Source organism: Oryctolagus cuniculus, chromosome 5 (assembly GCF_051225735.1).
Source record: "Oryctolagus cuniculus isolate XC-2025 breed Fujian yellow rabbit chromosome 5, ASM5122573v1, whole genome shotgun sequence".
NCBI lineage: Eukaryota > Metazoa > Chordata > Mammalia > Lagomorpha > Leporidae > Oryctolagus > Oryctolagus cuniculus.
The window spans coordinates 22,273,096-22,295,187 of record NC_142871.1 but is presented as its reverse complement, the minus strand read 5'-3'; the positions used below and the strand labels follow the sequence as shown (position 1 = coordinate 22,295,187).

At 40.1% G+C, this 22,092-nt stretch overlaps 1 protein-coding gene and 1 long non-coding RNA gene across 2 annotated transcripts in view; one reads left to right on the top strand and one right to left on the bottom strand.

Annotated features, from left to right (window-relative positions):
- The window catches only part of SHPRH (SNF2 histone linker PHD RING helicase), a 98,095-nt gene extending 93,247 nt beyond the window's left edge, over positions 1-4,848 (bottom strand). The window contains exon 1 of the mRNA XM_070074610.2: positions 4,608-4,848. The gene's annotated coding sequence lies outside the window, so the exon portion shown is untranslated. The remainder of the gene's footprint in view (positions 1-4,607) is intronic.
- LOC127493127 (uncharacterized) lies at positions 4,846-19,915 on the top strand. Its single transcript, XR_011388946.1, has 4 exons — positions 4,846-5,019; positions 6,176-6,333; positions 11,122-11,237; positions 19,719-19,915. It is a non-coding gene; the product is annotated as an uncharacterized LOC127493127 (long non-coding RNA).
- The last annotated feature ends 2,177 nt before the right edge of the window (positions 19,916-22,092 follow it).

Below are 22,092 nucleotides of genomic sequence, written 5' to 3'. Positions count from 1 at the left end.
GATAAACAAATTGTGGCATATTCACACTACTGAATACTATCCTATCATTTAAAAACAAGTACTGATACAGAAAACTACGTGGGTAAATTTTCAAAGCATTATTGTACGTAAAGGAAAGTAGATATGAGAGACTACTGTGTGTTCCCATTTACATGAAATTCTGGAAAAGGAAAAAACCTAGAAAGTTAATTAATGGTTACCAAAGTCAGGAAGTGGGAAGAGGAGACTGACACAAAGGAGCCAGAGGGGAAAGCTCTGAAGTGTAAGCAATGTTCTATATGATTGCATACTTCTCCAAAACTCACCATTGCACACTTACTATTGTCAAATTTCATTATATGTAAATTATACCTTAACAAAGAATATTAAGAATAGCTGACAAACCTAGATAAAATGAGTAATTTCCTAACAACAAATAAATGACCAAAACCCAAGAAATAGAAACACTGAATAAGCCTGCAACCACAAAAGAAATTGCCATAATATTACTTATCCAAGATCTATACCCCTTCCTTGCTGACAGAAACTTTCTTTTATTTAGGAATATGGTAGGCCTGTGACTCAAAGGAGGATGGTTTCCTCAGCAGTCCCGAAGAAGTAGCTTCTATCTACTATTAGCTGAAGTATAATTAGGTATCCACTAAGCTACCTGCGACTATTTAGCTTTAAACAAAACTAAGTCTTATAGACTTGGTTCCTCAGTCTCAGTGGTTCTACTTCAAGCACTCAATAATCATTTGCAAATAGGGGCTACCATATTAGACAGCACAAATACTGAACATTCACATAATAGCAAAAATTTACCAAATAGCGCTAGTCTAGGTCAACTATGGGAATTCCAATGTCAGCACTTGATTTATGATTGTACAGGTAACAGCTTATAACCAATCTCTGGCTACGGTTAACTACTTTTTAAGAATTTCCTCTTTCTTATTTTGGAAGAATAATATAGAAAGCCTTTAACTTCCTAAGTGTTTATTGTTATACAGTTCTCAGAACACAGGTTGGAATACTTGTGTTGGGCCACTTTGCTTAAACTCTGAGTTAGTCTGTACAAGTTTACCAGTTAACTGCCACAGACCTACAGTATAACACAGCACCCCAAAGCTCATTGCTTTGAGACTCACAGAACTACATGTCAGTTCATCTAGGTCAAGTTTCTAGAGGAGCAGTTTGCCTTTGCTTGATGTGTTCTCTTTTTGAGACTAGCAAAGTAATGGAAGAGAGTTCATAAGGAAATGCAGTTTTAGGTGTAAGAGTGCAAATCCAATTACACAAGTACATTTCAAAATGCTTGGTACATCAAAACCAGTCAGGTTTCAAAAGCCATAGCAACTCATATCAATGAACCCAATGTCAAGAGGTGGGAAATAACAGTTTACTTCTTTATTGGGTGGAACTGCACATACCAAAGAGCATGGATAGAGTGTTGGAGGGAGTAGGAAGTAAACTGGCTACTTAGAAAATGCATCACACCAATTATAATAATATTAATAACATGGTAGCTATGGACTCATTAACTGAAAGCCCAAAAAGCAACCAGCTATAGTCCCATATCTGCAAAGCAGTGAGTCTTAAAGAAAGAAGCTCTGAAGTCTAAGCCGCCAATCCCAGCTTTAGCCTTTACGAACTGTGTAGCACTAGAATATTATCTACCTCTCTGTGCCAGTTTCTAGATCTTAAAAATGGGGGTGATAGTAAGACTGTGTTCAAGATAGCTTGGGTAGAAATACATGAAATTTGTATACTTTAAATAATTTTTTTTAAAATAGCATAAAAAATAACTTGGGTAGAACAGCACAGTACTAGAAATTTAGCATGTATTCACTAAGTGGTTGCTGCTCTCATTGACTATCCTGAGAATGCATTAAACTGCATTTCATGAGAACCAAACGTATTTGGCAGGATCACTGCTTCTCAAATTTGGCTGAATGTTAGAATCACCTAAAGAATTTTTAAAATCTCAATGTCCATGTAGTGCTCAAAGTCAGAATATCTGGGAGTAGGGCACAGAAACTAATCCCATCATTTCCAGCACTCAGCCAAGTTTGAGAAGCCTTGTTATGGATAACCAGATGCCTACTAAAATCATTGTTTTTCCTCCCAAAAGATACAATATTAGAAAAAATGGCTGCCTGGCTTAGTTATGGTCCCATTACGAGTTCTAGCCAAAGGAATGTGAGTAGAAATAATATGTGCCATATTTCTTAAAACAATCTTTTAACAGGTATGATTGAACCAGAACATACTCCTTCATTTTTTTTATGTCCACTGGTAAGGCTCATCCAGTATCACTGAAATTATGTACAGTGCTATTATTTGCAATAATGTTTGCTTTCAACCTGATTCTTCTATCATTAGAGCCTTAGGGTAATTATCATTGATATTAAGTTGGGAAAAGTAAATACCAGCGTTTCCAGCAAAGCCCTCCCTTTGTCCAGTTCTCAACAAATATCTGTGATATTTGCCCTCACTCCCCAATCTGGTTTTTGATCAATATCCAGGGATAATTTCTTGAATCAAAGGAAATATTATTTAGTCAAAGATACTTATACCCAAAATGAAAATTGGCAAAATAAGTCAAGTACTGGTGAGATTCTGTATTTTAACCATATCCCATATCCTTCAGGTTTTCTTCAGAGCTCAAGGATCACATATCTTAAGGTTCTACTTCTTCCTCTTCTGCAAATATCAGCGTTTGTGTAAAATGTAATTATGCAAAGTTACTGGTATGGACCCAGTCTTCCCTGAGAGCCTTTTATTACCACAGAAGTTGTGTTAAAGGTCTCTGCTACTTGATCCCAAAGGCTGTAGTGTTCCTTTTGAACTACCTGAAATCTGGGCACTAACAGTATCCTATTCAGTGTTGTACTTTCAATGCCTGGTCAGTCAGGATGTAAATGATACAAAATATAAGGCGAGACAAAGATCTCTAACTTCCTGAATATCTTCCCCATTTTAAGGACCTAAAGGTCCTTATATTGTTTTCAGGCGAAATCTCTTATTCACGTTCTAGAAGACCACAAGTATTATGATACTTTGCTTTATTGTTTATGGCCCAAAATGAGGCAGAGAATATTGAGTGAAGTATCTCCAGCAAAACAGAGTGCCAGAAAAATAAACGCAAATGTTTACATTGCTAAGACAACAAGTGAATCTCAATTAAACTTAAATTTTGATTCCTTTCCCTCCAAATTACCTCTTCATTAAGACACATACAAATCCTGAATTATAACAAATCCATGGTAGACCTGGGTTTGGGCTATCAAGGCACCAAGAAGTCTACATTTGCCACACTGAGGTGCACAGCATTACTTTATGCAAGAGAAGTCCAATTATTTCTGAAACCTGAAAAGCTCTTAATGCCCTCGCATTATCACAATCTGTTTCTTTTCTGTGTTGATTACTCGGGCTAATTGAGAGTATTCTCATCTACTGAACTCTAAATTAATATTAGATATAAGTTTGAAAAATGTCTTACTAACAAGCTTTGTCACCAGCAGATTGCTTCCCCCAAATTCTAACTGAAACTCTTAATAAAAGATTTGGTTTAATAGTAGTGTAAGTGCACTCATTTTGAGCTGGGCAAAAGATAAGAGTATCTTTCAAGAGCAAACCACTGGACTCTCAATGTCGGGCTTGTTTTGTTAACCGGGCCTTGAAACCTCTAGGAAGTGCGGGTTATCCCAATACTGCTCAGCTTCCCGCAGGGTCCCTGATCCCAAGCCAAGCACCGCTTTCTGTGATGGCACAGATATTGTGTATTGTTTCTATTCAGGGGAGTTCCACCGTCCCTGCTTACTGCCCACTGGAATCGTTTAAAATAGCAGTAACGACTTTAAAACTATTTCATTTTGTTCCGTTACAGCCCCAAATCAATTTAAGTACAACTAGGAAAACGCCAAACGAAGATTTCTACCTTGTACTAAGCTTCCTGGGAAAAGACAGAAGCTGAATGATCATCATTTAAGACAGACAGTGACAACCGTCTTCGTTCATAAACCCAACATCTTTCACGGCGTCGAAACGTGCAATGCCCAGGGTGGTTCTGGAAGCCAGTGTCACCCGTCTGATTTCCACGAGAACTTTCCAGTGGGAGTAACTTACAAGCCTCGCCTTTCACTATGTGCAATCCGGTGCACCCAAAAGCTAGGCGGCTGCCCAGCTCTGCCTCAGAGGCTTATCTGCTCGACTCCAGGGATACCCGCTCGGTTATCTCCCCTAAGATGCAAAAGCGGATGCGAGAGTCGGAGCCGCGCTGTCAGCGGCCGACCGCTCCCAGCAGGCCGGGCAGACCCCGGCGAGGCCGAGGGGCGCGACCATGGACACTGCAGCGGGGCTCCCGCACAACACACCGCAGGCCCCAGTCTATCCGGAGCAGCAGAACCTCCCTCCCCACCGCCCCCGCTTTTAGGAAAGCCGCGGAGGCCCGAGGCCCGCGAGCCGGGGACGGGGACGCCAGGAGACTCGCGCAGCGGCTTCCTCTCCATCCAAAAGCTTCCCCGGCTCCAGGACAGCCCCCGTCCTCCCTCCGGGGCCCGGAGAGGCCGGAGACGTCTTCCTCCCCCGACCTCTGACCTCTGACCCTCCATCACCCAAGCGCTCACCCAAGCTGCTTCTCCAAATACTTGAGTGGGTGTGCACCGGGTCCGGAACCCGCTAATGCTCCCTCAGAGTCCAGGCATTCATTCGCTACGCACGGAGCATCCGCCCTATGTGGGCACGCGCGTTGTGTGTTGTGTTGTGGCCTCCGGGGGCCCAGAAGCCACAGCGCTTAGCTGCCGGGCGCGCGCAGGAGCGTGAGGTCAAGGTGAACGCGCACGTCGGGCGCCCCGCCCCTTTCCTCCCTTCTCGGCTTCTAGAGCCTCTTTTGCGCAAGTACAGTTGGAGTCTCGCGATAGCTATGCCGCACATTAATGAAGACAGGATTGGCTGACGTCCAGAAGAAAGAGGCGGGACAGTAAGCAAATATAGGCAGCATCGCAGGGGCGGGGTTCTGCTTGCCGCCGGAAGCAAGAGGTAGTTAAATCATTTGTATATTTAGTAAGAAAGCAGAAAAGAATTCTCCAGAACTTATCTACTTAATTACTTCAAGAAAGAAGTGACTTATTAGGTGCGAATGAAGCATGCCTCTCTTAAAAAACATTTGTTAAGATTTACGAAGGAAATGTGAGGAAATATTTTTAAATAAGAATTCTGCTGAAGCTAGCCTTCCATCATCTTAGTTTTAAAGTTTCTGTTTTCTCCTCCCACCTCTTACAGAAGGAAACTTTCGCTTAGTTAACTTTGGTATAACTCTGGAAGGTTTTACAAAAGCCTGTAAATTAACTTCCGGGAAATATTAGGCAGTCAGTCAGTGAGTGTGTACCTAATAAGGACTCAACATTTATACTTTGGCGCGGGGCGTCTCAGATGTGTGTGATTCCAGAAGAGCTAAAGTAACTGCTTGCCTAACACGACCTCCTGTGCTGTGGAAACAATCTAGAGGAGCCCTTTTCCTGCTTATCACAGACCCCAACAGCCTGAAAGACTCTATTTACATAATCTAAAACCTGTCAAACTAGACAAATCAATTGCACTATCCAAAGTTTCATGAGACAAGTTTGGAAAACTGCTAACGCTGTGACAGTGGACAAGCAGGATTCTTCTTCATTAAGGAATTGATCATTTCCCCAAATACATGATGCAATGAAACCTTTGTTCCACGGTGTGATAAGGAACTGGGTATTTAAACAAATATTATGCTAAAAAATGTTATCCTTGATAGCTTTATCACTTCTCACCATTGGAGGAGTGAAGTGGGCTCATGGATTGTCTGAAATATTTGGCTTCTGATGACAGGCAGAAATAGTTAAAAAAAAATAGCACAGCATCTTTATTCACCTGGCTTGGGGTTACTTACAGACATAATTTCGTTAACACTGTGCAGGATATTAAACTGCAGATCAAATTGCAAATTCTGTGATGTGATTGCATTATAGACATAGAATTCTAGGCTCTACCTTCCAGTGGTTACAATGAAACAAAATTCTCCCTTATGTTCAATCTGGTATTTGCCAACTACCCTGTACATCCATTGAGAAATTTCCCTATGGAAGAATGTTTTTCAGGTTTAGAATTACCAGAGCTCATTTCAGAAATCATGGTTCACTTTTGCATTTTGGCTCTATGGCAGCTCCCAACTGTGAAACACCTGTTCACCTCAGCAACATTGAATTCATCCACCTGTTAGATACTAGAAATCTGATGACATTCTGCAAATGAGATCAACTGATTGGACCTAAGTAGATCACTGTCCATACAGGTCGACTGCTTCTTCTTGAAAGTATAAAGGTGAGGGCAGTCACACCACTTGATCCCTTACAAGGTCTCACTTATAAGATCTCCAGGTCTATTTCCTTTTGAAGACAGTATCTTTATTCTAGCCATGCCCTTATCTTGGGCCTGGTCATTTATTTTACAAATGAAGTTGTTCTTAAGAGTAAGTAGGTGAATTAATGCAAATTTAACCTGCTTTGGGGACGTAAACAGGATAACATGATTTACCAATGTAGAATTTCATGTTTTGCAAAAAACTCTTACATTTTTGATTTTCATTTGATTTCTAGAACAATAATGGAGTGAGATTTTTTTCATTTCCTTTTTATGAAAAACAAGCTGAGATTCTCAGATATTCAGTGATTTGCAACAGTTGAGCTCCAAGAGAACAGGAGTACCTAAAATCCCTCTGTCAAAGCTGTTGCCCTGTTTTTCTAAATCATGTAATCTAGCAAATAAAATGAACAAGTTAGTCATGAAACTCACTAGGCTAGCATGGGCAAAATGAAATCCAGACAGCTATACTTGTTTGATTACACAGGATTGTTGTGTATCTGTTACAGAACCATGATGAGTACAGAACCATGATGAGTCCTTTTGCCCACACATGAGAAAGCCAAACACTGGGATCAGTGTCCTTTGAGAAGAAAAAGTTTGTCACAAGGTGGCTAAGCAAGGAGTCAGGAGTAATGATCAAATCTGACTCCCAGGGTGGCTTGAGCAAGGTATTTATTGGGAAGGAAGCAAGAGATGGAGATGGAACATGGGAGTTCACTGACTGACTAAAACAGATGTGTTCTTGGTTCTTCTATGCCAAGTGTGGTTTAGCTACATGCCTCTTCATGCATTGCATGTTAAAAATGATGGCTTTATCATATCCAGCAGGTGATAGGGGAGGGATTTTAGCACAAGTTTCAGCAGTTCATCCAGTGTTCAGTGGCCTGTGTGCCATTTACCATACCATGGTTCTGGCTGGTTTTGGCCAGTTTTATCTGAGAGTCCCAACAAGGCAATTTGCTGCTCTGTAGGATAAGCTCCAAGTTTAAGATAGTTCTCTGTTTCTTAACCCTATAGGATACAGTTTATATCAGCAATAGAGATCATTCAGGGTTAATACTGTTTTCCCACTAAGAAAAATCATTACAAAAATTGTATGAGAATTTATTCCATATTCTACCTACTTTTTCCTGCTTTCAAGAAATTAAGTAGGTGGCCACCTAGTCTGGGAGAGTATTGCCAAAGACAACTCTCTGTTGCTACTTCCTATACTTTTGGGATTCTTTCCCTCTTTCTGACAAATTGAAAATAATAGGACCAAGGTCACTGTTGCAGATTGAATTTCAGTATTCAAAGCCTTTGTTAAAATGTGTGTTGTAATAACAGAAAATAGAGAGGAAACGTGGCTCAGGAAAATTGGTGCTAGCAGGAGTGGTATAAGGTCTACAAACAACCAGTGGTGACAGGAAATATACATCCTTTGCAGGAGCATGAGCACGATACATCAGGAGGCAGGAGGTATGTGAACTGAATACAAATCTTCACGTTTGTAACTTCACAGCTTTTCCTCAGGCTTGCCCTAAATCATTTTAATTGTTAACTTTCAAATTTATTTTTCCATGGTGATTTACAGGTTGGACTTATTTCAAAGTCCAAAGTTTGTTCTATCTCCCCTGCTGGAAGCTCAACCTGCAGACTGAAATCTCAAGCTGTGCCCCTTCTGCCTCTCCTACTTTCTATTGCAAAATTTGTAATCAGAACAGAAAATGTTACACTGGACTTGGATTTATGACACAAGCGGAAAGTGATTCATTATTTCTTATTGTTAATTTTGACCATGGACAAAGTAATAATTTAAGTTTAATACTTAATCTTTAAGTTAAATAAAAAAGGGAAAGGTTGAAGGTGAGTCTTCTGGATAAGAAAAGATGTGAGATTATATTCAGTGCTTATCAGTGGAGATAAATGTCTGTATGTTGCCCTCTTACCCCTTACTCCCACTCCTGTAACCATCACTCCCCCCACAAGGCATATTTTTTTCCAATTTTATTAGTGTGGCCTCAGGCATTAAGGAATAAGAATATTGTAGATGAATCCATTGATGCTCATGACTCAATAATATTGATTATGCAGTTTGGAGACCTATAAGTAAAATGGCCTTTGAATATTGAAGGAATAACTATCCAGTGTCATTTTAATATAGAATAGTTGCATGACACTTCCAGAATTAAGCTAAAGCCTCAAAGAAGTTTTATAATGGCATTGTTAGCATAAAATGATGCTTACTGGAGAAGGAAGCACTTTCCAAACCTTCTATCCACTGGCAGGGAAACACCATGCTCACATTTAAGCATTAGTGTGTTGCTTAGATTTGTTCTTGAGACAATGACAAAGTTAAATATCTGAACTCTCCACTGAAGCCTGAAATAAACTTAAATTCATAAATAACTTAAATACTACACAAGAGTAGTATATTTTGATTAACAGTTATATCCATATTCCATAATGCCCCTTATCTTATCAATGAGCTCCTGGGAGTTTGTTTTAGAAAAGTAAAAACAAACCATCTCATATCTCAAAGAAATCTGTTGAGACTAACTCAAAGACAGATGTTTGGCGACACTAGAGAAGATGACCTCTGACTTATGCCCTAATTGATTCTTAGATAGTTAAAAAGCTATCTCATAAATCAAATTCTCATTTCCAGTAAATATAAGGTTATAACTGGGAACTTCACCAATCCAAGTCCATTTCATAACTTTTTTTTTTTTTTGATAGGCAGAGTTAGACAGTGAGAGAGACAGAGAGAAAGGTCTTCCTTTTTCCATTGGTTCACCCCCCAAGTAGCTGCTATGGCCTGCGCGTTGTGGCCTTCGCATTGTGCTGATCCGAAGCCAGGAGCCAGGTGCTTCCTCCTGGTCTCCCATGGGGTGCGGCGCCCAAGCACTTGGGCCATCCTCCACTGCACTCCCAGGCCACAGTGGAGAGCTGGACTGGAAGAGGAGCAACCAGGACAGAATCCGGCACCCCAACCGGGACTAGAACCCGGGGTGCTGGCGCCACAGGCGGAGGATTAGCCTACTGAGCTGCGGCGCCAGCCTAATAACTTTAACATATAAACATTACCATGAAAATAGAAAATAAAATACAAATGCATACTTTAACAAAAATATCTTTAGTATATAAAATAAAACTCTTAATTAGTTAAATTGTGAATGATATTTTGATAACATTTTCATTGTTGACTAAAATGTCTCAAATACCTCAAGAGTTTAAAGAAGTTTTCACTGAAAATCTTTTTGATAAGTCCTTCAGAACTGAGTATTTTTAGACATTCTTCATTTTTCTATAGTCGTTTAGTGATATCTGTCTAAGAAATGTTACTGTTAAAATTTCTGTAGGCAACAAGTGGTAAATCTTGCGGCTGTTTCTTCGTGTCATAAAATTCAAATGATTCCTTAATCTAAATGCAGTTATGGGGCAAGCATTTGGTTGAGATGCCACTTAAGACATCTCATATCAGAGTGCCTGGGTTTGCATCCTAGCTCTTTTTCCCATTTTAACTTCTTGTCAGTGTGCACCCTGGGAAGCAACATAAAATGATTCAAGTATTTGGTCCTTATAATCCACATGGAGAACCTGGTTTGGGTGCCCAGCTCCTGGCTTTGGCCCGGCCCAACCCTTGCTATTGCAGCCCTTTGGGGAGTGAACCAGCAGATAGGAGATCTCTCTGTCCCTCAAATTAAATAAATATTTTAAAAAATGCAGTTCTAGGCTGAGTTTGCTGAAACTTCATTGGATGCCCATGCCTCTAAGTATTCTCATTGATTATAACTGTAAATCAGTCAGCATTTTATTTGTAATATGTCTTCAGCGAGGGGGAAGGGGTTCTCCTTTATTATGAAGAAGGGTATAATAGAATAAAATTAATTATATCACTATATTGGCTTTTTCAATATCCATGCAACTTGAGGGTCCTATATAGGCAAACCTTACACAACAGAATATTAAGGGAAAAAATAGGTACCACAAACATTTCTTCAGTTTCTTTCATTCAAAGCCATGCCAAGAAGAAATCTGTTTAAGGCTTTGCTCTTCCCTTTTACTAAGTGTGGAATAGAATTTTGGGCAAATTTTTTACTTGCAACAGTCACTTTTCTTATTTGTATAATGAGAATAATAATAACCTCTCCATCTACCTTAGAGAAGTCAGGTTGTATTGACATGATATAACCTCAGGATACAAAGTTATTTTTAATGTACCCACATATATGTGTAATAGTGGAATCCTACTGGGAACATGCTACTTCTTAATGTCTCTGGATTTGGAAATGGAATTATTAAAGAATTTCTCACTCTTCCTCCAATTAACATTACAAAGGAATTATTCTTATTAATTTTCATTGACTTTCAGAAGATGACTATTTTATGGGAACAATACTGATCTTTTTTAGATTTATTTATTTATTTAAAAGAGTTATGAAGAGAGGGGGAGACAGTGAGAGAGATCTTTCATTTGCTGGTTCACTCCCCAGATGGCTGCAAGGGCCTGGAACCAGGCCATGCCAAAGCCAGGAACCAGGAGATTCTCCCAGTTTCCCAAATAGATGGTAGGGGCCCAAGCACTTGGACGATCCTCTGCTGCTTTTTCAGTTAACAAGGAGTTGGATCAGAAGTAGAGCAGCTGGGATTGGAACCAGCACCCATATGGGATGTTGGCATCTTGAGTGGTGGCTTATCCTGCCACACAAAAACACTGACCTTAATACTGATTTTTTGAAGTGGTATTTTTGTCTTGCTCTACAGGAGAAGAATATAATCAAGAACACAAATCAGAGATGATAAAACAAAGTCCAGTGAGAAGGCTATTAACAAATTATGTTTTACTGATGGGGTCCAGATTTCCAGGTGATACAGGCAAGGTAACACTTTCTATTTTTCCCAAATAATAATATAGAGGCTTTGGTACCTGAATTGTTCTTCTTCCCTGTGGCTACTACAACTATAACAACCAGATGTGATTTGAAGTAAAGGTGAGTTAACTGAAGAAGTGAAGGTTAAAGCAACTTCTTTAGGAGTAACATCACTTGGGGCTCTTCATTCTCTTAGAACTGAAGAAAAAATGCAGAGTGAGAATCTTGCCGAAGACAAGAAATTTCATCACAGTGTGTATCTATCTATCTATATAGATAGATGGATAGATAGATAGATAGATACATGACAATACTCCTAGCTAAGGGTGTGTTTCTCAATTTTCTGGTGGAAGTAATAAGACTTTTAAGACAGGTTTAAAATCATTGATCCAACACTTCCAGTTGTGTATTCTTGGGCAACTCATTTATTTATTTATTTATTTTTTTTGAGCATCAACTTAAAAAGTATAACAGGAATACAAACACCTTCTTTAAGGGCATTATGGACTGTACATACATTCTCTTATAAGGTGGGAATTATTTTCTGCAATTTACAGAGGACAAAATTGAAGGCAAAGCATTTTAAAAAGAAGGCATACTTCATGTTCTGCATTTTTCATCCTTAGGACTAATGATATTGAGGGTCAGATAATTTGTTACTGGGAGTCAGCTTGTGCACTGTAGGATGTTTAGGAACATCCTTAATGTCCCCTCATTAATTCTGCTACCAATCCCCTGCCATAGTCACAGCACCCAAATGCCCCCAGACGTTGCTGGATATTCTTGGAGGAACAAAATCACCTCTGGTTCAGAATCAGTGAAATGGACACTAATGTTGTCTCTCTGTGCCCTCAGAGTCTACTCATTTACCTTGAAGACAGTAGATGTTTAATAAATGTTTGTGTTAATGTAAGTATTTGCAAATGGGTTTTGTTGGCAAGTCAATACCATTGAAAGCCATGGACTTTCAAAGTTTCATCTTTGGGTAGAATATTGCATTCAGATGCTTTGGCATAATGCTTACTATTAATTTAAATAAAATTTGTCTAAATTGCACTTACCTTTTCTAAACAGATGGACCCCAGCCAAGTGACTAACTTGAAAAATGAAATGAGTTTATTTACTCTTTTTATGTATTTTTGTTGTGTGTATCCTAAAGTTTCATATTACTGACTTTATTGAATTACAGATATTGGGATGATTAATTTTCTTTGTATCAGCCAGTACCAATGCCAGTCCGTACAGTATGTTGGATTTCTATGACATGACATTATTTATATATTTCCTTTTCATATGCTATTTTAATTACTGAATGTAAAGTTTCTGTGAAGCTGGTAGGTTTTAAAAATGGCCCTAAATCATTATATGCTTTTGATTGAATTAATTTATGTTGGCTGGGAGAGACATGATTGATTCAGTATTTAAAAATTAGGGAAACCATATGAAGGATTTGCATATATTGGAAATGATAAAATACCATGTTGTCCTGAATTTGAAAAAATACATTGAAAAATTGTTACAATTTATTCAAACAAATGCTATGAAAAATATAACTGACCAATAACTACTAACAGAACTTTTACTTCTGTGACAGTAAATTTAGTAGAATTGTCAAAAGCTATAGAAATGATCTTTCCTAAAATTTAAATTTTGCTTCAGTCTCTGACTTGATTCTAGAATAGTTTGCTTTGGGGGTTTCTCAAAGGAGGAGATAGAGTTCCTGGCAAGCAGGGGCGCACAGTATATTTGTTTCTTGTACTCTTCTACTCTCTGTTATTGATCCCTCATTCCCAGTGTCCTACTGGGCACCAAATTTTGACCTTTGGACCTCCATCCTTACTGCCGTAACCCTAGTTCATATCATCTTCGTTCATATCCCCCTAGAGTACTACGTGTTCTTCAGTGATCCCTCTGCCTCAAGTTGCTTCCCACATCAGTGTTCTCTTTTGAAAGCATAGTTGTTTAAATTATTTCTTTGGCTTAATAGTATTCAGTGGTTCCTTATTTTCCTTCAAAAGAAAATCTAAATTCTAGCATAATCAGTCATGCATTGCCTGGTCTGGCCTCTAGCTTCCTTGTCTCACACCACATTCTTGAATTGCCAGCAGAAGTCATACAGATCATTCCAGCACCATTGTCTCTCCCCTCCAGGTACATGCACATACTTCTCCGTCTTTGTAGAATTCCACCCTGATTCTGGCCAGCTCATTTCTGTTCAGTCCTTCCAAACTCAACTAGCTATTATTTTGGTCTGTCTTGCTTTGACTTTTCTGGTCCTCTTTTGCTTTCTCACAGTCTCCTATCTGTGTGCTTATAATGACATTTTTGGCACTATCCTATAATTGGCTATTTTCTTATACATCTCTTCCTTACTAGATTATGAGCTCCTGAGAGCCGGAAGTATTTCTTATTTCTCACTGAGCACTGATTACTAGAGAGCCAACTCAGTCAGCAAATTATTTTTTCTTTGTTCTTGGTTAGCATCAGAGTAAATATTTATCCTTAGCTCAAGATGTTCCACTTGATTTTCTGGATTCCGGAGGTTGATGTCAAGGATGGTAAAAATGATTCTTATTGTATTGGGTGATTTCACCTTTGTGTATAAGAATTGCCTGTTAGAGGTGCTTGCTGTGTGGATCTGCCAAAATTATGCTACAGGTCTAGCTGACTGCCCTCTGCAAAGACATTATTCATCTCAAAGTAGAAATATGAGCATTCTCAAAGACAGCACTATCCAATAGAAATATAACCTGACCTACATTTGTCATTTAGAATTTCTCATAACCACATTAAAGAGTAAAAAAAATGCAGGTGAAATTGATTTTTCTAATGCACTTTAACTAGCTCATTATAGTCAGAATATTTTCATTGTGGGGCTGGCCTTATGGCATGGCAGGAAAATCTGCAGCCTGCAGCACCAGCATCCCATATGGGTGCCGATTCATGTACTGGCTGCATGGCTTCCAAACCAGCTCCCTGCTAATGGCCTGAGAAAAGCAGCAGAGGACGGCCCAAGTCCTTGGGCCCCAACCACCGATGTGGGAGACCCGGATGAAACTCCTGGCCCCTGGCTTTGCCCTAGCTCAGCCCTGGCCACTGGGGCCTCTCGAGGAGTAACCAGCAGATGGAAGATCTCCCTGTCTCTCTGTCTCTCCCTCTCTCTATAACTCTGCCTTTCAAATAAATAAATATTTTTAAAAATTTGTCATTGTGACATATAACTAATATAAAAATACTTAATGAAATATTTTATACTCTTGTTTTTTTTTCTTTTTCTTTTTCTTTAGTAAATATAAATTTCCAAAGTACAGTTTATGGATTACAATGGCTTCCCCCTCCCCATAATTTCCCTCCTCCTTGAACCCCTCCCATCACCCGCTCCCTATCCCATTCCATTCACATCAAGATTAATTTTTAATTATCTTTATATACAGAAGATCTATTTAGTATATATTAAGTAAAGATTTCATCACTTTGCACCCACACAGAAACACAAAGTGTAAAATACTGTTTCAGTACTAGTTATAGCATTAATTCACATTGGACAACACATTAAGGACAGATCCCACATGATAAGGAAGTACACAGTGACTCCTGTTGTTGACTTAACAATTTGACACTCTTGTTTATGGTGTCAGTAATCTCCCTAGGCTCTAGTCATGAGTTGCCAAGGCTATGGAAGCCTTTTGAGGCCGGCGCCGCGGCTCACTAGGCTAATCCTCCGCCTTGCGGCGCCAGCACACCGGGTTCTAGTCCTGGTCGGGGCGCCGGATTCTGTCCAGGTTGTCCCTCTTCCAGGCCAGCTCTCTGCTGTGGCCAGGGAGTTCAGTGGAGGATGGCCCAAGTGCTTGGGCCCTGCACCCCATGGGAGACCAAGGAGAAGCACCTGGTTCCTGCCTTTAGATCAGCATGGTGCGCCGGCTGCAGCGCACCGGCTGCGGTGGCCATTGGAGGGTGAACCAATGGCAAAAAGGAAGACCTTTCTCTCTGTCTCTCTCTCTCACTGTCCACTCTGCCCGTCAAAAAAAAAAAAAAAAAAAAAAGCCTTTTGAGTTCGCCGACTTTGATCTTATTCCGACAGGGTCATAGTCAAAGTGGAAGTTCTCTCCTCCCTTCAGAGAAAGGTACCTCCTTCTTTTTTTTTTTTTTTTAACTTTCATTTAATGAATATAAATTTCCAAAGTACAGCAAATGGATTACAATGGCTCCCCCCCACTTCCCTCCCACCCGCAACCCTCCCCCTTTCCCACTCCCTCTCCCCTTCCATTCACATCAAGATTCATTTTCAATTCTCTTTATATACAGAAGGTCCATTTAGTGTATATTAAGTATAGATTTCATCAGTTTGCACCCACACAGAACATAAAGTATAAAATACTGTTTGAGTACTAGTTATAGTATTAATTCACATTGAACAACACATTAAGAACAGAGATCCTACATGAGGAGTAAGTGCACAGTGACTCCTGTTGTTGACTTAACAAATTGACACTCTTGTTTATCACCCTAGGGTGATTACTGATGCCATATACTCTTGTTTTTTATAACTTGATCTTTGAAATATAACATCTGTTTGTACTTAGAGTACACCTTAGTTTGTCACACTTCAAGATCTCAAGAGACACAGAGGGTTAGTAGCTACCATATTGGACAGTGTAGGTTTAGGAGCTTGAGTAGGCAATGCTTACTTAAAATAGGAATGGATTCTTGGTGATGCCCTGGTAGAATGTCTCTTTCCATAAAAGGGCCCACTAATGACCAGAAAGACTCAATATAGAACAATAATAAGAATGAAGATATATGTATGAATGGTCTGACAGATGTAGAAGATCTAAGGAAGCAAAATCCACACAGAAAATCTGAGGGCCAGATGGCCAGGCATAGTGCTTTCTAGACTGTGTGAGATGATAACAGAGATTCCAGGGAGAATGATTAAGTAGTTAAATATATCTGACAAATAATGAATTGAACAAGTGGAGCAGATTTTTCTTTCTGCATAATGTATGATACTTAGAAAAAAGAAATACATTTTGAAAGTTATACAAATAGGTCATGAATGTTGTTTTGTTTTTGTTTTTGTTTTTTAAACAACTAGTGTATTGACTGCGGAGGCAACAGGTATGCAGATGGCAAGGGGACACCAGAGATCCTTAGTGTTCTCCAGACACCACTGCCACACACCCTCCACCCCTCATTTTCTTCCTCTGAGGTGGGATGCAGCAAGCTCTCACCCTTTCCAGTGGCTTACCTCTCCCTCCTCTGTGCACCCCACTTAACCTTGACATGACAGAGCCCACCTAGCCTCCATGCAGAGCTAGGAGAAGCTTGGTTCAAACTAACCCTATTTCCCCCAGCTTTCAGTTCCTTCCTCCTTCCCATCTCTTGTTTAAATAAAGTACACATAAAGCAAGTGCAGCGGGTTCCTGGGAGAACAGACTCACCCCAGGGAGGGGACACTGATGGGGCCGGCAGAGGAACCTTAGACAAGTGCAGTGGGAACACAGGAGGATTGAACGTATTTCCTTCTCCCTCCTTGAGGCCATGAATGTGCTCATTTTTTTAAAAATTATGGTATTGTGGGGCCAGTGCTGTGGTGTAGCAGGTAAAGCTGCCTCCTGCAGTGCCAGCATCCTTAAAGGGCGCTGCCGGTTTGAGTCCCAGCTGCTCCACTTCTCATCCAGCTCTCTTCTGTGGCTTTGGAAATCAGTGAAAGATGGCCTAAGTGCTCAGGCCCCTACACTGAAGTGGGAGAACTGGAAGAAGCTCCTGGCTCCTGGCTTTGGATTGGCCCAGCTCTGGCCATTGCCACCATTTGGGGAGTGAACCAGCAGATGGAAGACACCTCTCTCCCTCTCTCTCTGCCTCTGCCTCTCTGTAACTCTGCCTTTCAAATAAGTAAATAAATCTTTAAAAAATTTAGGATAAAATCTCTCCCGAATGCCAACCCTATCCTATGCGCTGAGAGATGTGAATCATTCCAAACCCTATTACTGTATTGGAAAAGATCTTTCCAAATATACACTTATAAATGCATTTATGCACTTAGGAATACTTATACAATTAGAATTTTTTGTTGGCTCATATCTAATTGTGCTGCTAATTTTTTATACTTAGCAATATATCTTGGATTTCATATTAATTACACACACACATACACATACATGCACACAGGGTTTAGGCAGGAAATACAATGTAATTCAAATGATTCAAAGACTTTAGTGAAGGATCTTCCATAGACGGATGGGCAGGTTTGAGGGAGCTAAAATGGATGAGTGAACCATTTAGAGACTGGCAACAAGAGAGACTGCTAAAAGTCTTAGCTTGAAGGAAAGAGGGAAAGATGTAGTGTTACCTGAGACAGAGTCTCTCTCCTATCTTCTACTTGCACTTACACTTGGCTAAATAACAGGGAAAGCCAGTTTGCCAAGGGGGCCAGGTGAGGTAGTTTACAAGGTTCAATCTTCAGGGAACAGTGAAGGGCAAAGAAAGGCATAGAATATCTCTGGGGTGGAGAAGAAATGAATGGCAACCAGAATTCTTACTTCATTTGTTTTATTACTATATAACCTTTTGTGTACACATATGCCATAATTTATCCAAGAGTAATTTTACTCTTAATGGCTATTTAGGTTACTTATTTATTTTTAAGATTTATTTTATTTATTTGAAAGAATTCTACAGAGTGAGGTAGGAAAAGAGAAGCCTTCCATTCGCTGGTTCACTCCCCAAATGGCCGCAACAGCTGGAGCTGAGTCGATCTGAAGCCAGGAGCCAGGAGTTTCTTCCAGGTCTCCTATGTGGGTGCAAGGGTCCAAGGACTTGGGCCATCATCTGCTGCTTTCCCAGGCATATCAGCAAGGAGCTGGATTTGAAGTGGTGCAGCCGGGACTTGAACCGGCCCAATTTGGGATGCCAGCTCTGCTGGCCGGGGCTTTGACCCCCTGTACCACTGCACCAGCAGTTACTTCTAGTTTTTATTAAAAGTACTTCTATGATGGACTTTACCACATGGTATGTATTAATTTTACTTCTAATGGGTATTTAAATTGCTTCTAAGTTCCATTTTCATAAACACTGCTACAATGGACATTACTGTATGCCTCTTTTATAAACATGAATGTTTCTCTAGGGTAGACACAAATAATTGAAATTGCATTTCTCAAAGACTGTACACTATGAATTTTAATAGGTAGCTCTCATCATTGTCTTCTAAAGTTGCTATACCATTTATTCTCCAACTGTTAGTATGGGAAAGTACCTGTGTTCCCATTGAGTTGCAGATATTTGAGATCAAAGATTCTAGAGTTATTTGACTTTGGAAATTGTTTTTCTCCTATATTATAATTCTACTACAATTCTAGTAACATTTTGTTTACAGAATATATTTTGGGAAATATTGATCTACTGATTAGAACAGTCTTTGGAGCCATTCACTTGATTGCTGTGTGGTCTTGGTCAATTACTTCACTTTTCTGAACTTCACCTTCATGGCATTAATAATTATTTTTCAAGATTCTTGACAGGATTAAAGGCACCTATGATAGTGTCTGGCTCACAGTAGAAACACAGAAGGTGGAAGCTAAAATGGGGAGGAAGGGGAGGATATGTTCTAACTGAATTTTTTAGAAGAATGATTTATTTGTTTATTTGAAAGGCAGAATTACAGGAAGAGTTAGAGCTCCTGGATTTTTTTTAACTTTTTTTTTTAAAGGCAGAATCCTTTAATTACTTTTTTTTTTTTTTTTGACAGGCAGAGTGGACAGTGAGAGAGAGAGACAGAGAGAAAGGTTCTTCCTTTTTCATTGGTTCACTCCCCAATGGCTGCTGCGGCCAGCGCACCGCGCTAATCCTAAGCCAGGAGCCAGGTGCTTCTCCTGGTCTCCCATGTGGGTACAGGGCCCAAGCACTTGGGCCATCCTCCACTGCCTTCCCGGGCCACAGCAGAGAGCTGGACTGGAAGAGGAGCAGCTGGGACAGAATCCGGCGCCCCAACTGGGACAGAATCCGGCGCCCCAACTGGGACTAGAACCCGGGGTGCCAGCGCCGCAGGTGGAGGATTAGCCTATTGAGCCGCAGCGCCAGCCGAGCTCCTGGATTTTAAGAAGTTTCTTTTGTTACTCTTAAGCTTTTCTACAAAGTTTCCCCTAAGGGCACAGAAATATTGGGAATGCCATGAAGTCCAGAAGGTATAGTCTTTGAAGCTGCCCAACACGACTTATGAAATGTACTTTTTCCTTTAAAAACATAGATATTATGTCAAAATCAGTCATTTTTTTAATATTTATTTGACTATCAAATGTTTTTGATTATCAAATAAAAGTTATTATTTTAGCTCTCAGTCTTTGGGCAAAATTTATGATTAAGAAGTCATGCCAGGCCTGTTTTATGGCATAGTAGGCTAAGCTTCCATCCCTCGCTGACATCTCATATGGGCACGGATTCGAGTCTCAGCTACTCCTCTTCTGATACAGCTCTCTGCTTATGGCCTAGGAAAGCAGTGGAAGATGGACCACATGCCTGGGCCGCTGCATCCGTGTGAGAAACCTGAAGGAAGCTCCTGGCTCAGTTCCTGACTTCGGATTGGCTTAGTTCCAGCTGTTGCAGCCATTTGGGGAATGAACCAGCAGATGAAGACCTTTCTCTCTGTCTCTCCCTCTCTCTGTCTGTAACTCTACCTCTCAAATAAATACATTTTAAAAAATAAAGGAGACACGCCAAGGGACCTGCAATGCCAACATCCCATGTGGGTGCCGGTTCTTGTCCTAGCTGCTCCATTTCTGATCCAGTTCCCTGTTAATGGCCTTGGAAAAGCAGCAGAACATTGCCTAAGAATTTGGGCCCCTGCCACCCATGTGGGAGACCCAGATGAAGCTCCTGGCTCCTGGATTTGGTCTGGCCCACCCCTGGACATTGAGGCCATCTGGGGATGAAACAACAGATGGAAGATCTCTCTCTCACTCTCTCTCTCTCTGTCTCACTCTCTCCCTCTTTCTCCCTGTAACAATGACTTTCAAAATAAATATACTTTAAAAAAAAAAAAAAGAAGCATGACTTCTTAATCCTATAGTTTCAAAGAAACTTGTTATTTGTGCTACACGAGGAGCTCAGCAAGAAACGGTGCTGCCTCATTCATTTAAAAATTACTTTTGAGCATGTATTAATTGTGGGGAACTGTGCTAGGAACCAGGTTTAAAGTGGTAAAATAGACAATTTTTTTTCCTTGTAAAACTTATAGTTTAATGCTGGCGCCATGGTTCACTAGGCTAATCCTCCGCCTGCGGAACCAGTACCCCAGGTTCTAGTCCCGGTCGGGTCGCCAGATTCTGTCCTGATTGTTTCTCTTCCAGTCCAGCTCTCTGCTGTGGCCTGGGAAGGCAGTGGAGGACAGCCCAAGTGCTTGGGCCCCTGCACCTGCAAGGGAGACCAGGAGGAAGCACCTGGCTCCTGGCTTCGGATTGGTGCAGCGCGCTGGCCGTAGTGGCCATTTGTGGGTGAACCAATGGAAGGAAGACCTTTCTCTCTGTCTCTCACTAACTCTGATTGTCAAAAAAAAAAAAAGTAAAAAAAATAAAAAAATAAAAAAACTTATAGTTTAGTGGCATAGACAGATGATAAACAAATAAATGCAGAAGGAAAATGATTACAGAGTATGAAATTTACTCCTAGGAATCATAAAAAATCTATGTAATAGATTGAAATGGTCCTATCTCAAGTAGGATGATTAAGACAGGCTTTTGTGAGGAATTATTTTAGCTGCATATGGTAGGATGAGAATGAGGAAGCCACCCTTGGACTTTGGGAATGAGCATTTTAGGTTAAAAAAAATAAAAATAAAAATAAAAAAATTAAAGATCAAGGGCTCCATGTGGAATATGTTCTAGGTACAGAAAGAAGACATGTTTATCTCATAGTGGGCATTTGGTATTGTCTTGTGAAATAAGAAAGGATCACTCTCTTTCTCTCTCTCTATGTCTCTCCCTCTCTCTCTCTCAGTAACTGACTTTCAAATAAATACATAAATCTTTAAAAAATAAAAGAAATTAGAAAGGAACAGAAGGAAGCTAGATCATGTAAGAATTTACAGATCACAGTGAAGCATATCAAATTTTTTTTGATATTCTGTATTTCATTTAGGACATCAAAATTGTTATTTTTTTTTTAAACTTTTATTTAATGAATATAAATTTCCAAAGTACAGCTTATGGGTTACAATGGCTTCCCCCCCATAACGTCCCTACCACCCGCAACCCTCCCCTTTCCCACTCCCTCTCCCCTTCCATTCACATCAAGATTCATTTTCGATTCTCTTTATATACAGAAGATCAGTTTAGCATACATTAAGTAAAGATTTCAACAGTTTGCTCCCACACAGAAACATAAAGTGAAAAATACTGTTTGAGTACTAGTTATAGCATTAAATCTCAATGTACAGCACACTGAGGCCAAAGATCCTACATGAGGAATAAGTGCACACAGAATGACAAGGAGAACAGAGAGACATAAAGAACTACTCCATTCTTTGGTTCACTTATAGCACTCATAGCAGCCAAGGTTGGGCAAGTCTGAAGCGAGGAGTGGGAAACTCAATCTGGGTCTCCTACCTGGGTAACAGGAAGTACTTAAACCAGCACCTGCTGCCTCTCATGTTACTCATTAGCAGGAAGCCGGAATTTTAAGTCAAGCTTGGACTCAAACTGAGGCACTTCCAAATGGGATGTGGGAAGCCCATGTGATATCTTAGTGGCTGTACCAAACACCTACTCCTCATTTAAAATTTATTCTGTGCACAATTTAAAAACAATAACACTTTTTAAGTAGGGAGAATTATATGATTTGAATTTGACAATCATTCTGGCTATCACAT